This window comes from Chionomys nivalis, chromosome 22 (genome assembly GCF_950005125.1).
Source record: "Chionomys nivalis chromosome 22, mChiNiv1.1, whole genome shotgun sequence".
Taxonomy (NCBI): Eukaryota; Metazoa; Chordata; class Mammalia; order Rodentia; family Cricetidae; genus Chionomys; species Chionomys nivalis.
In genome coordinates this window covers 45002687-45015865 of record NC_080107.1, presented here as the reverse complement: position 1 = coordinate 45015865, position 13179 = coordinate 45002687, and the positions used below count along the sequence as shown (strand labels likewise).

At 47.9% G+C, this 13179-nt stretch overlaps 1 protein-coding gene across 5 annotated transcripts in view; it reads left to right on the top strand.

Moving 5' to 3' along the window:
• Nucleotides 1–13179, top strand: part of Zer1 (zyg-11 related cell cycle regulator) — a 41089-nt gene that overhangs the window by 4533 nt on the left and 23377 nt on the right. For 2 of the 5 annotated variants that reach the window (XM_057754496.1, XM_057754492.1), the window contains exon 1: nucleotides 9826–10318. The exons of 1 other annotated variant lie outside the window; for it this stretch is intronic. The gene's annotated coding sequence lies outside the window, so the exon portion shown is untranslated. Of the gene's footprint in view, nucleotides 1–1056; nucleotides 1118–9825; nucleotides 10319–13179 lie in introns of those variants that run through there. 2 more of the 5 variants (XM_057754493.1, XM_057754495.1) reach the window with 2 other exon arrangements.

Sequence of the window (13179 nt, the reverse complement as noted above, 5' to 3'; positions counted from 1 at the left end):
ATGATTTCAGATTGTTTCAGCAACATTGGTTACTTTGTAATAGCATGCAGCAGTCAGCACTGTTTTCCAACCTCGTCCTCCCCTCAGAGGCTCACAGTCCATTATACAAAAATGCCATCCCCTGTCTCCCACAGACTCTAGTAACATCTATGCTATTTTCATGTTCTATTAGCCTAAGTTAAATGGGTAAAATGTTTCCTGGTAATAATTAACTCAATCTTCTTTTTATGTTTTTATTATTATTTTAATTATGTGGGGGGGTGGATATGACTGCAGGGACCAGTGGAGAACAGAGGCACTGGACCCCTGGAGCTTGAACTATAGGGAAGGTTGTAAGCCAACAAGTGTGGATTCTGGGAATGGAACTTGAGTGTTCTGGAAGAGTAATATGTGTTTTTTTTTTTTTTTTGGTTTTTCGAGACAGGGTTTCTCTGTGGTTTTGGAGCCTGTCCTGGAACTAGCTCTTGTAGACCAGGCTGGTCTCGAACTCACAGAGATCCGCCTGCCTCTGCCTCCCAAGTGCTGGGGTTAAAGGCGTGCGCCACCACTGCCTAGCGTAATATGTGGTCTTAACCACTGAGCCACCTCTCCCCCTCCTGAAGCTGGGCTATTCTTACATCATTGTTCAAGTGGACTCAAGCTGTGAGCTTCTGCTTGTGTGACTGGCTCATGTTGCATAGTGTAATGACTTGGAAGTTCACACTTGTTAGAGCATGTAAAAGAATGTCATTATTTGTGGCCGAGGAATTGCTGTTTATCAGTGGACTGAGGTAGGTGTTAGATCCTGGCTGCTGACACTGCAGGAGTCATTAGAGACATCCAGCATGTTTAGCAGAGACAACCACACCAGGAAGGACAACCGTTTCTGCCTTCTGGCTGTTGTAATAGACAGCAACGTACAGTTCTTCGTCCCGACTTTGAGAAGTAGAATGGCTGACTGGTGTGTTAAAAAGAAATCATATCCTTACAGGAGAAGCGGTGTCTCATTATGAGTTTGTTTATGTGGATGGGTGGGTGTTTTGCCTACATTCATGTTTGTGCTCCTCATGTGTGCAGTGCTGAAAAAGACCAGAGGACAGTGTTGGATCTGAAGTTACAGACTGTTGGGAGCTGCCATGTAAGTGCTGAGCTGCCTCTCCTCATTTTCCTCATTTTCCTGCTCTCATTGTGATTTTATTTGCATGTGTATCCACCAACTTGGTTCATCTTTTCAAGTTTGTTTGTTTGTTTCTATGAATGCCCCCCCCATTTCTCTGTGTAGCCCTGGCTGTCCTGGAACTCACTTTGTAGACCAGGCTGGCCTCGAACTCAGAGATTTGCCTGCCTCTGCCGTCTGATTGCTGATGTTAAAGCGTATGCCACCACCTTAAGGTGAATCTTTCCTTTGCTCCCTCCCTCCTTTCCTCCCTTCTTTTCTTGGTTATTTTGAGACAGGATCTCTTGTAGCTCAGGAGACTTCAAACTCACTATACAGCCAAGGATAGCTTGCAATTCGGATACTTGTGTCTGCCTCCCATGTTCTGGTATTACAAGCACACCTCACAATGCCTGATGAGTTTTGCAGTTTTTTAAAACTGTTATTAGGAGTTTGAAAGCGTTTATACTTACTTTGTGGATCAATCTGGGTAATACTGGAATCCTAACGGTGCTATACTTCCTGCCTATGAACATGGGGTACATTTCTATCTATTTCTCTGTAATGAGCACTCTTTTGTACTTTTGGGGGTGTTGGCTTTTTTTTGTTGTTTGTTTGTTCTTGTTTTTTGAGAGAGTGTTTCTCTGTGTAACAGTCCTAGCTGTCCTGGAACTTGCTCTGTAGACCATGCTGGCCTCAAACTCACAGAGATTCACCTGTCTCTGCCTCCCAGATGCTGGGATTAAAGGTGTGAGCCACCACCGCCTGGCTGTAGTTTTCAATGTATGTTTTTTTTCACTTCTTTGGCTAGTTTTTATTTATTTATTTAATTTGTATGAGTGTTTTGCCTTCGTGTGAGTCTGTGCATCGCATACATTGCCTGGTGCCCAAGGAAGTCAGAGGAGGGCACTGGTTCATGTATGGTTGTGAGCTGCCATGTGTGCGCTGGGAACTGAGCTAACCCTGGTGCTCAGTAAGAACAACTGTTGACCCATCTCTCCAGGTCCTAGCTTTATTCTTACATGTTCCGTTCTTTCCAGTGCTAGTGTGTGTGAATTTTTTCTCCTTGGGAAGCTGGTGAGGTGGCTAGGTAGGTAAAACCTGTTGCCACGCAAGCCTGACAACCTGGGTTCCGTCTATGAATCCCACAGTGGAAGGAGAGAATTCACCCCTGAGAGTTGTCCTTTGATCTCCCAAATGAACTATGGCATCCACCCACTCACACACCCACAAAGTAAAATTTTAAACTACGTTTTTTTTTTCTTCTTTCTGGACTGTTGTGGAATGCTGCGGAAGCCCTGAGTGACTGCGTGTTGTTGACATGCGCATGAGTCACATCAAGGACCCAATGCTCAGACCTTGGGAGGAGGAAAGCCTTCCCAGCACGTCAGGCTCAGAAATGCCCTTCCTCCTGTCCATGGGGGGTGCTGGCAGTGTGTGCAAAAACTGGACAGATGTGGAACAAACTCTGAACTCTGGAAATAGATAGTACTCTCATTGGTTAATAAAAAAGCTGACTGGCCAATTGCTGGACAGGCAGTGGTTAGGCAGGAGAGTAAAACTGAGAGGATGCTGGGAAAAGCAAGATAAATGTGTCGTGTGGCCAGGTGGGAGAGGATAAGAAATACGGGACCCGAGCCCGGCGGTGGTGACGCACGCCCTTAATCCCAGCACTCGGGAGGCAGAGGCAGGCGGATCTCTGTGAGTTCGAGACCAGCCTGGTCTACAAGAGCTAGTTCCAGGACAGGCTCCAAAGCCACAGAGAAACCCTGTCTCAAAAAACCAAAAAAAAAGCCGGGCGGTGGTGGCGCACGCCTTTAATCCCAGCACTTGGGAGGCAGAGGCAGGTGAATCTCTGTGAGTTCGAGACCAGCCTGGTCTACAGAGCTAGTTCCAGGACAGGCTCCAAAGCCACAGAGAAACCCTGTCTTGAAAAACCAAAAAAAAAAAAAAAAAAAAAAAAAAAAAAAGAAATACGGGACCGGGCGGTGGTGGCGCACGCCTTTAATCCCAGCACTCGGGAGGCAGAAGCAGGCGAATCTCTGTGAGTTCGAGGCCAGCCAGGTCTACAAGAGCTAGTTCCAGGACAGCTAGGGCTGCTACACAGGAAAATCCTATTTTAAAAGGGAGAGAAAGAATAAAATACGGATTAATTTTTTTAATGATTTGTTTATTATGTATACAGTATTTTGCCTGCATGTGTACCTGCACACCAGAAGAGAGCACCAGATTTCATTATAGATGGTTGTGAGCCACTATGTGGTTGCTGGGAATTGAACTCAGGACCTCTGGAAGAAGAATAAGTGCTCTTAACCTCTGAGCCATCTCTTCAGCCCCCAAATATGGGTTAATTTAAAATGTAAGAGTTAGCTAGTAACCAGCCTGAGCTATCAGCTGAGCATTTATAATTAATAAATATCTGAGTGGTTATTTAGGAGTAGCTACCGGGACACAGAGAAACTTGTTGGACTACAGAGACCTCCTACCAGACAATTAGCCCCTTCCAGTGTGCCATACATAACAGAAGAGCTGAGGTTACCCCCATCCCGTGTGTTGTACATAACAGAAGAGCTGAGGTTACCCCCTTTCCATGTGTTGTACATAACAGAAGTGAGGCAGTTGCCGTGATTCTCCAACCCGAGAGGGATGTAGGCTAGAATCTTTCTCGGTAAGCCACCACTTCATGGTGCTACACAGATTATTAGAAAATCGGTTAATCAAGATGTGAGAATTAGCCAATAAGAGGCTGGAACTAATGGGCCAGGCAGTGTTTAAAAGAATACAATTTCCATGTAATTATTTTGGGTAAAGCTAGTCGGGAGCCTGGCGGCGGGAAGCGGCCCGCTGCTCCTCACTACACAGAAGAGCTGAGGCTACCCCCTTCCCATGTGTTGTACATAACAGAAGAGCTGAGGTTACCCCCTTCCTGTGTTGTATGGAACAGAAGAGCTGAGGTTACCCCCTTCCTGTGTGCTGTACTTAACAGAAGAGCTGAGGTTACCCCCTTCCTGTGTTGTATGGAACAGAAGAGCTAATGTTACTCCCTTCCTGTGTGCCATACATAACAGAAGAGCTGAGGTTCTGGGTTTGTGCCCAGCTGCTGCTCCATCAGACTGAGTACATCCCAAACAATCCTAGCTTTTCTGAATGTATTTCTGCCCTTTCTTCATTCCTTTGCCACCTGGTTTGCTGCCCCGTTAGGTTTCCAGGACCATGCTTGGTGTGGCCAGCTAGAGAGGTAGCTCACTGAGAGAAGTGCCTGCCACACAAACTGAAGACTGCAGTTAAGATCCCTAGCACCTTTGGAAAAATCTAGAATTGTGGCAAACTGATGAACTTCCAGGGTCTCCAAAAATAGAGTGATTGATGAAGATACTCAGCATCAGCCTCTGGCATCTGAGCAGACACTTCGCGTGCTCTCTCTCTCTCTCTCTCTCTCTCTCTCTCTCTCTCTCTCTCTCTCTCTCTCTCTCCAGTCCTAGAATTTGTTGTGTAGACCAGACTGGCCTTGCACCTACAGAGATCTGCCTGCTTCTGCTTTAGGAGTGTAGGGATTAAAGGCATGTGGCACTATGCCTGGCCCACAACAATTCATTTTACAAAATGTATTTGTTTATTTAGACAGAATCTCACTATGTAGCCCTGGCTGGACTGGAACTGGTTATGTATGCCAGGATGGTCTCAAACTCACAAAGATCCTCCTGCCTCTGCCTCTTGGGTGAAAAGCATGTACCAATAAGCCTATCATACTTTTAAATATTTTCAGGTTGTTCAAGTGTATGGAACAATCAACAGATTTTGTGTTTTATATTGTACTTTTTAAAAAGTTTATTTTCACTTTATGTGCATTGGTGTTCTGCCTGCATATATGTCTGTGTGAGGGTGTCAGATCTTGGAGTTACAGACAGTTGTGAGCTGCCATTGAAAGACCCAGATAAATCCAGACCCCTCTAGCAGAAAGAGTAGAGCCAAAAATCTAGCAGGGAGAGAAGAACCAAAAATCTAGGTTAGCTGGTTCAGTGACTCTGTTCCAGGAACTAGCTGACCATAAAGTTAGATTATAATCTTGAGAATAATCTTGAGAAACGGGGAGTTACTCTCTTGTGATTATCACTGGTATTTTCGAAATTTTCCAATGATCACTGGCATTTTCCGAATTTTTCAATGACACCCTCCCTACCCCCTTTGGGCTGTGGTTTCTTCCCCCTCTCCCAGCTACTTGGGGTCAAACTCCTCTACCCCAGCGTGGGAAATGAGTTTCGGCCCCAGCGTACTGGTTCCTGACCTGTCAATAAACCTTGTGTGATTGCAGCAAGGAGGGTCTCTCATGAGTTCCTGTGGGGTCGTGTTATCCCAAGACTTGAGTGAGTCTCCCCACTCCGGGGGGTCTTTCACCATGTGGGTGTTGGGAATTGAACTCAGGTCCTCTGGGAGAGCAGCCAGTGCTCTAGCCACGCTTTTTTTTTTTTTTTTTTAAATCTCTGGTGAAGATGTCTAGTCCTGTGCTGAGTAGAAAGAAGTGATGAGCATCTTTGCCTTTTTCCTGATCTTGGAGTAAAAACTTTCAGTTTTTCACAAGTATGATGTCAACTTGAGTTTTCATTTGGCCTTCATGGTATTGAAAAGTTTTCTCCTGTCCTAACTTAATGGAGAGTTTTTGTTTGTTCAGCTTGGTTTTTTTTTGTTTTTTTTTTGTTTTTTTTTTTTTGGTTTTTCGAGACAGGGTTTCTCTGTGGCTTTGGAGCCTGTCCTGGAACTAACTCTGTAGACCAGGCTGGTCTCGAACTCACAGAGATCCACCTGCCTCTGCCTCCCAAGTGCTGGGATTAAAGGCGTGCGCCACCACTGCCCGGCTCAGCTTGGTTTTTGAAACAGTGTCTTACCACGTAACCATGGCTGGCCTGGAACTCTCTGGGTAGGCCAGGTAGGCCTCAAATTCAGAGTGTTTGTTTGTGGGAACAGGATCTCAGGTCGCCTAGATCAATCTCTGATTTAGCCAAGCACTGTGATCAGAGGCATTTACAGGGTGAGAACCTACAGCCTGAATTGGTTCATCACAAAAGAGGGGTATTGAGCCGGGCAGTGGTGTTGCACACCTTTAATTCCAGCACTCGGAAAGCAGAGGCAGGCGGATCTCTGTGAGTTCAAGACCAGCCTGGGATACAGAGTGAGGTCCAGGACAAACAGGGATACACAGAGACACCCTGTCTTGGAAAAACAAAAACAAAATACATTCCTACTTTAATCATGATGATCCTCAGGTAAGGAAGGAAGCTTTTGTTGTTTGTTTGTTTTTGTTTTTGTTTGTTGTTGTTGTTGTTTTTCGAGACAGTGTTTCTCTGTGTAGCCCTATATGTTCTGGAACTCGCTCTGTAGACCAGGCTGGCCTCAAACTCACAGAGATCCACCTGCCTCTGCCTTCCGAGTGCTGGGATTAAAGACGTGCACCATCACTGCCCAGCAAATCCAGATGCCTTTAATCCCAGCAGAAACAGGCAGATCTCTGAGTTTGAGGCCAGCCTGGTCTACAGAGTGAGTTCCAGAATAGCTAGGACTACACAGGAAAATCCTGTCTCAAAATACAAAAATTAAATAACAAAAGAAGAGAGCTAAGTAAGCCATGAGGAGCACCTTTCATGCCTCTGCATCAGCTCCTGCCTCCAGTCTCCTGCCCTGTTTGGGTTCATGTTCTGACTTCCTCCAGTGATGGACTATGATGTGGAAGTGTGAGCCCAAATAAACCCTTTCCTCCCCAACTTGCCTTTGGTTATGGTGTTTCAGCACAGCAATCGTAACCATAACTAAGACACTCATGGATGTAGAATTGTTTCAATATGCTGTTGTGTTAGGTTTGCCATAGGCAAGCATGTTGTGTGACAAAATTTTTCTGGGAAGATACGACACACACGTCTACCCACTCCAGATAGGGAACTGGTGCCAAACCAAAGTGCAGACACCACCACGGTCCAACCGAACTGTTGAGTTTTATTGGGGTTAAAGGAATATGGGTGAGGGGTTACTCACAGGAACAGAAATGACTCAGTGACAGCTGCATCACCAAGGCCCACCCATGCATGGGGTGACAGCTGACAAAGCTGGGAACCTGGAGCACACTGTGTAGTCTGCACGCCCTCAACAGGCAGGTGTCCAAGTGTTTCCCTTGCTCCAAAACTCTTCCAGGCAGCTGGTCTGATCTGGTCTGAGTCTTGTTTTCTTCTCTGAGAACCTTTGCAGCTCAGACAGGAACTCTCAGCTTTTTATTGTTTACTCTGGCAGGGAGGGGCTTAGTGAAGCTGGTTAGTTTCAGGGGCTTCCTGAAAATATTTTGAGTTGTTTACCATCCTGCTTAAGGTATCTAGACAGGGTTTCTCTGTGCTGTCTGTGCTGTCCTGGAACTCAGTCTGTAGACCAGGCTGGGCTTGAACTCACAGAGATCAGCCTGTCTCTGCCTCCCAAGTTCTAGGAGCAAAGGTATGCTCCACTACTGCCAGGCATATGCATCCTTTTTATGTTTTGACAAGAAAGCTTATAGCTTAGTGGTAGAATTCTTGTATGCCTCAGGACCTGGACCTTCCTCCCCACTCCCATCCCCCAGAGTTCCTCAAGAAAAAAGTATTGTACATCAGATATGGATAGCAGTTAGAAAAATGTTTTTCAGCCAGGTGGTGGTGGCGCATGCTTTTAATCCCAGCACTCGGAAGGCAGAAGCAAGTAGATCTCTGAGTTCAAGGCCGGCCTGATATACAGAGTGAGTTCCAGGACAGCCAGGACTACACACAGAGAAACCCTGTGTCAAAAACCAATTTTTTTTTTTTTTTGAGACAGAGTTTCTCTGTGGTTTTGGAGCCTGTCCTGGAACTAGCTCTTGTAGACCAGGCTGGTCTCGAACTCACAGAGATCCGCCTGCCTCTGCCTCCCGAGTGCTGGGATTAAAGGCGTGCGCCACCACCGCCCGGCAAAAACCAATTTTTTTTAAAAAAGTTTAATTTCACCAACTTATTGTTTGAGCCCAGAGAGAGAGAGAGAGATGAAAAGAACAAAAACTTGTTGTAGAATATTATTTTAAGATGTGTTACATTTGTTTATGCTGTGGAACATTTAATGATGCAAAGATGTGTTGCATTTTTTTATATTGCATTTTTGTTTGTTTTTTCAAGACAGGGTTTCTCTGTAGCTTTGGAACCTGTCCTGGAACTAGCTCTTGTAGATCAGGCTGACCTCGAACTCACAGAGATTCACCTGTGTGCTAGGATTAAAGGCATGCGCCACCACTGCCTGGCTATGTTGCATTTCTTTAACTCCATGAAGCTGTGTCTAAAACACCTGATGGTCTAATAAAGAGCTCAACAGCCTATGACGAGGCAGAAGAAAGGATAGGTGGGGCTGGCAGGGAGAGGAGAAATCTGGGAGGAGAGAAGAAGGAGAAAGAAAAGGAGGAGAGGAGGCAGCTAGGGGCCAGCCGCCCAGTCACTCAACCCGCCACCGAGAGCGTGAAAGTAAGATACACAGAAGTTAAGAAAAGGAAAGGGCCCAGAGGCAAAAAGTAGTAGGGGTAAGATGAGAAAAGCTGGCTAAAAACAAGCCAAACTAAGGCTGGGCGTTTATAACTAAGAATAGCCTCCATGTATGATTTACTTGGGAGCTGGGTGGCAGAGCCAAAGAGTAAAGAACAAACAAACAACAAAAACTGATTTAAGCTGTGAACTATCTGAACGGGAGAGCTGAAGGAAGCAACTGACTGAGAGACTGGGTAAGGAGAGAGGGTAGGTCAAGAAAGTCTGGATGCCCTGATGAGATTTATGTTTTTGGGAAACCCACTCTTGGATTGTGGGACTGCAGAGGGAATGAGGGGGATTGTGGAAGGAGGCCATGGCAGAAGTTAAGAGAAATGGTGATGGGCGCCAGTGAGATGACTCAGCAGATAGGGGTGCTTGGCACCAAGCTAGACGACCAGGGTTCGATTCCTGGAACCCACATGATGGACTTAAAGAGAACCATCTCTAGTAAACAGTCCTCTGACCCCTACATATGCACACACACGTGCACAAATGTAAATAAATGGAAAAAAAATTATCTTAGAAAGAATGAAAAGGATAAACAGGAGAGATAGTTCTGTTCCCAGCACGCTGGAGAACTTAAGGCCACCCGTAACTTCAGCTCCACAGGCACCTGCAGTCCCGTGCATACACCCCACTCACATATACACACTATTAAAAATAATAAGCATTTTTGAAAAATAAAATGATGGACAGAAGTTGGGCACTATTGAAGGAAGAGAAGCAAGAGATTATTGGTGCCGGGCAGTGGTGGCGCACGCCTTTAATCCCAGCACTTGGGAGGCAGAGGCAGGCGGATCTCTGTGAGTTCGAGACCAGCCTGGTCTACAAGAGCTAGTTCCAGGACAGGCTCCAAAACCACAGAGAAACCCTGTCTCGAAAAACAAAAACAAAACAAAACAAAAAAAAAAAAAACAAAAAAAGAGAGATTATTGGTGACTAGAAGGAAATGCAGGGGCCAAGGAAGGCCTCAAGCTTGCTGTCTGACAGCTCCTGGGTGAGTGGCCCTTGTCATGAAGGGGAGGGAGGAGCAGACTTGAGGGGCAGTGTGGTGGCTGCATGGAGACAGCCCAAAAGGCGTCGGATTGGACACCGCGTGAGTCAGCGCTGACGAGGGAAGGTGGAGTCAGTCCCGTCCTGAGCCCTGTTCCTGCGAGACAGCCCTTCTCTGGAAGGGACCCTGGGGGCTAACTTGGGGGACGCAGGCCTCAGCACGGGCAGGAGCAGCCCACAGGGCCCGGAACCTTAAGCCGCCGCCGCCCACATTCGCGGCGGGACACGACCGGGGAACCCCTCCTCTGTTGCTAAGGGGCGGCCCGGAAGTGACGCTTTGTTGACAGCACACCGACAGCCACAGGCTCTCGAAGCGGTCGAAGCGGACCGGGGGGAGGGGCTGGGCCCGGAGCCAGCAGCCGGCGGCCCTTAGCGGCCCGAGGGCAAGGGAACGGCCTCCGTCCGCGACTCAGGCCGCTGCATTCCCGCCCTGCCCCGCCCCGCCCCACCGACCGGACCCGGACCGGATCCGACCTCCTGCGTCGCTCTGGCAGCGGATTCCCCAGGGCCGCGGCCTCTGCTTGTAAGCCTGCGAAGCATCCCGTCTCCCCGCTGAGGGCCGCCCCCTCCCAGGGTATGTCCGAGCTGCCGAGCCAACAGACGTACCTGCATCCTCCTCCTCCCCCGCCTCAGGATCTTAGCAGTGCCTCGGCGACCCCCTGCAGGACCACCTCGACCAAGGCTGGGAGGGCTCTCGTCGCCTCCCGCCCAGGTCTGAGAAACGTGCCTTGAAAATTGAGCTCTCTCCACAAGGAGAACGACGCTCGATTGTGCAAGATGGGGGAATCTGTGTAGGGTTTACAAGGCCGGCCTCTGCCCCTCCTACCTGTTGGATGAGCTTAGGTCTCCTTCCAAAACCCAAGCCGTGCTACTTAAAAGCTTAAGGATGGCTTGGCTTCTGGACCAGCTCCCAAAATGGGATGGCAAGATGCGAGAGGGTGCAACAGGGGAGAAAAAGGGCGGGTGGGCTCTCAAGCTGAAGACCACGGGCGCCCATAGGTGAGGTGAAAGCGAAGCTGACTGGTCTGGCCAACCCAGCTCTGGGTGGAACTTGATTTGGCTGCTCTTTAACCAGAGTCAGAGGTTTACCTTGTTTGTTTGTGCCTTGTGAGAGAATATGGGGGGGGGGCGCACCTAATGCCTGGGGAAAGCCGACTCAGTGATGTTTCTGACAGAATGCTTCTCTTTTAGGTTTCGAGTTAGAGTGACCATGGGAGCTAGCGTTGAAAAGGGTCACAGGAAGCTATACTTGGACCCAGAGGGGGCTGTCAGATGAAAGGGTCTGTGCACTTGGACTTATTCAGCAAATGAACGCGCAACATGTAAAATAGTAATAGCTGTCACGGAGAAAGAGAAAGCAGGGAGGATCGTGGAGAACAGAGACTGGGAATGGTCAGAGAAGGTATTTAATAGGGTTGCAGTCTGAGCAGAGATGAGGGAGGTAGGAAACCATTACAGCTATCTAGGGCACAACATTCAGGAGCAGGTGCAAAGGTCCTAAGGAGAACCTACATGGGCTAGAGTGGGCGGCGAGGGAGTCAACTGGGAACAGAAAACATAGGGAGCATGTTAGGGGCTGCCTGTGATGCAGGGTTGACTTGTAATCGTTAAAATGTTGGAGAAAATGCAGACTGATCTGAGGTGACAAATGGCCGTTGTACTTTGGCCTTGTGTTCTGAGTGCTCTTTTGCCATCTGTGCTGACCATCAGTGACAGAAATCTTTCGAAGGACAGCTCTGCAGGCAAGTCATGTCACCCTACTGTTTCCTGCCTGTTAGAATGTGAGCAAGTGGCCTTGTGCCTCATTCTTCTCATCTGTGGAATAGGACTGCTAAGGTAGTGTGGGTGTGGGGGGGGCAGTGTGGGGGGGTGTATGACAGTAAGGTTTGTCTACCCCACAGCCCTGCTTTCTACCACCAATTGGTGTATCGCCCTCTCTGCCTGGCTCTCCAGCTCATAGAATTTGTAGAATACTGGAGGAGGCTACATAGAATCTTATGACACCCCTCACTGGTAAAAGTAATGGTGTGTCCTTCAGGGTGCCTGAGAGCTTGGCCTTTTTTTTTTTTTTTTTTAAACAAGGTCTCATTCTGTAGCTAGACTGACTCGTGTGTAGCCCAGGCTGACCTTGAATTCACAGCAGTCCTCAGCCTCCCAAATGCTGGGACTGCAGACGTGGGCCACCAACTGTAACTGGTGCCCCTTACCTTTCTATTTGTTTGTTTATTTTGAGGCAGTTGCATGTAGACAAGGCTGACTTCAAACTCACTATGTAGACCATGCTGGTCTTGAACTCACAGAGATCCACTTGCCACTGCCTCCAGAGTGCTGGGATTAAAGGTGTGTGCCATCACCGCCCAGCCCAGTGAGGACTTTTAAAGTCAAGCTCTAAGATTCCCATCCGTCTCATAATGTAAGGTGTGAGTGCTGCTTGCCAACCTGCAGCCAGCCTGGGAAGGGCGCTGTGTGTTGAGTCTGCTGTGGCATCGAGCATGTGGTCAGGTTTCAGGCGAGCGTGACTCCATCATCAGGCCTGGGTCATAGGCTGAGCAGGACCGAGGATTTGAAAATGCAAGGGACAGGGGGTGTGACTCAGTGATAGAATCCTTACCTGCCATAAAGTCCATCCTGTGCTCTACAAAATAAAATGTAAATGTGTAAAGTTCAAACACTCAGAAGACTAGAGCCTAGATGACAGAAGGCATCTATGACCAGAGCCCCAAAACAGCAAGCTGGTAAACCAGGGTCTAGCACAATCATGCCAGATGCTCACTGTATATACTTTCGTGAATCCTTTGTTCCCCGTGGACCTCGATTTTCCCATCTTCCACTGAGAAAGGTGTCTTCTTGCCCTGCTGACTCTGGAGAGTGGGAGGATGAACTGAGACAAAGGTTGGAGACGTAGAGGTCCTTGGCTAAGACTCGCAGTGAAAAGCACTTCCTGTCAGAGTCCAGGGGCAGCTAGGGCCCACTAGGCACAGGGCCGCTCCTCGCCTCCAGGTGTGTGCTTGTTTCTAACATTTACTTATTGAAGTACTCCAGCACACGTATGGAGGTCAGAGGACAACGTAGGAGAGCCAGCTCTCTCTTTCTATCATGAAGAACCTGGGGTTCAAACTCAGGTTTTCAACCTTGGTAGCTGACACCACTTAACCACTTAGCCATCTCGATGGCCTCTGCTTTCACTGTTTTTTGTTTAGCCTCGCTGCTTTAACTGTTCTTGACCCCAGAAATGAAGTTCGGAGACCCCTGTGGAGTCAGCTATTCGGGATTAACATCAAACCACTCACTGCAGCTGTGTTCTGGCTTCAGAAGTGAACAAAAAGCTGGTGATATGACTCAAACAGTAAAAATGCTTACCTTGCAAGCATGAGGACCTGAGTTCTGTCCCCAGCACCCACATAAGAAACAATATAGTAGCTGAATGATGGTGGG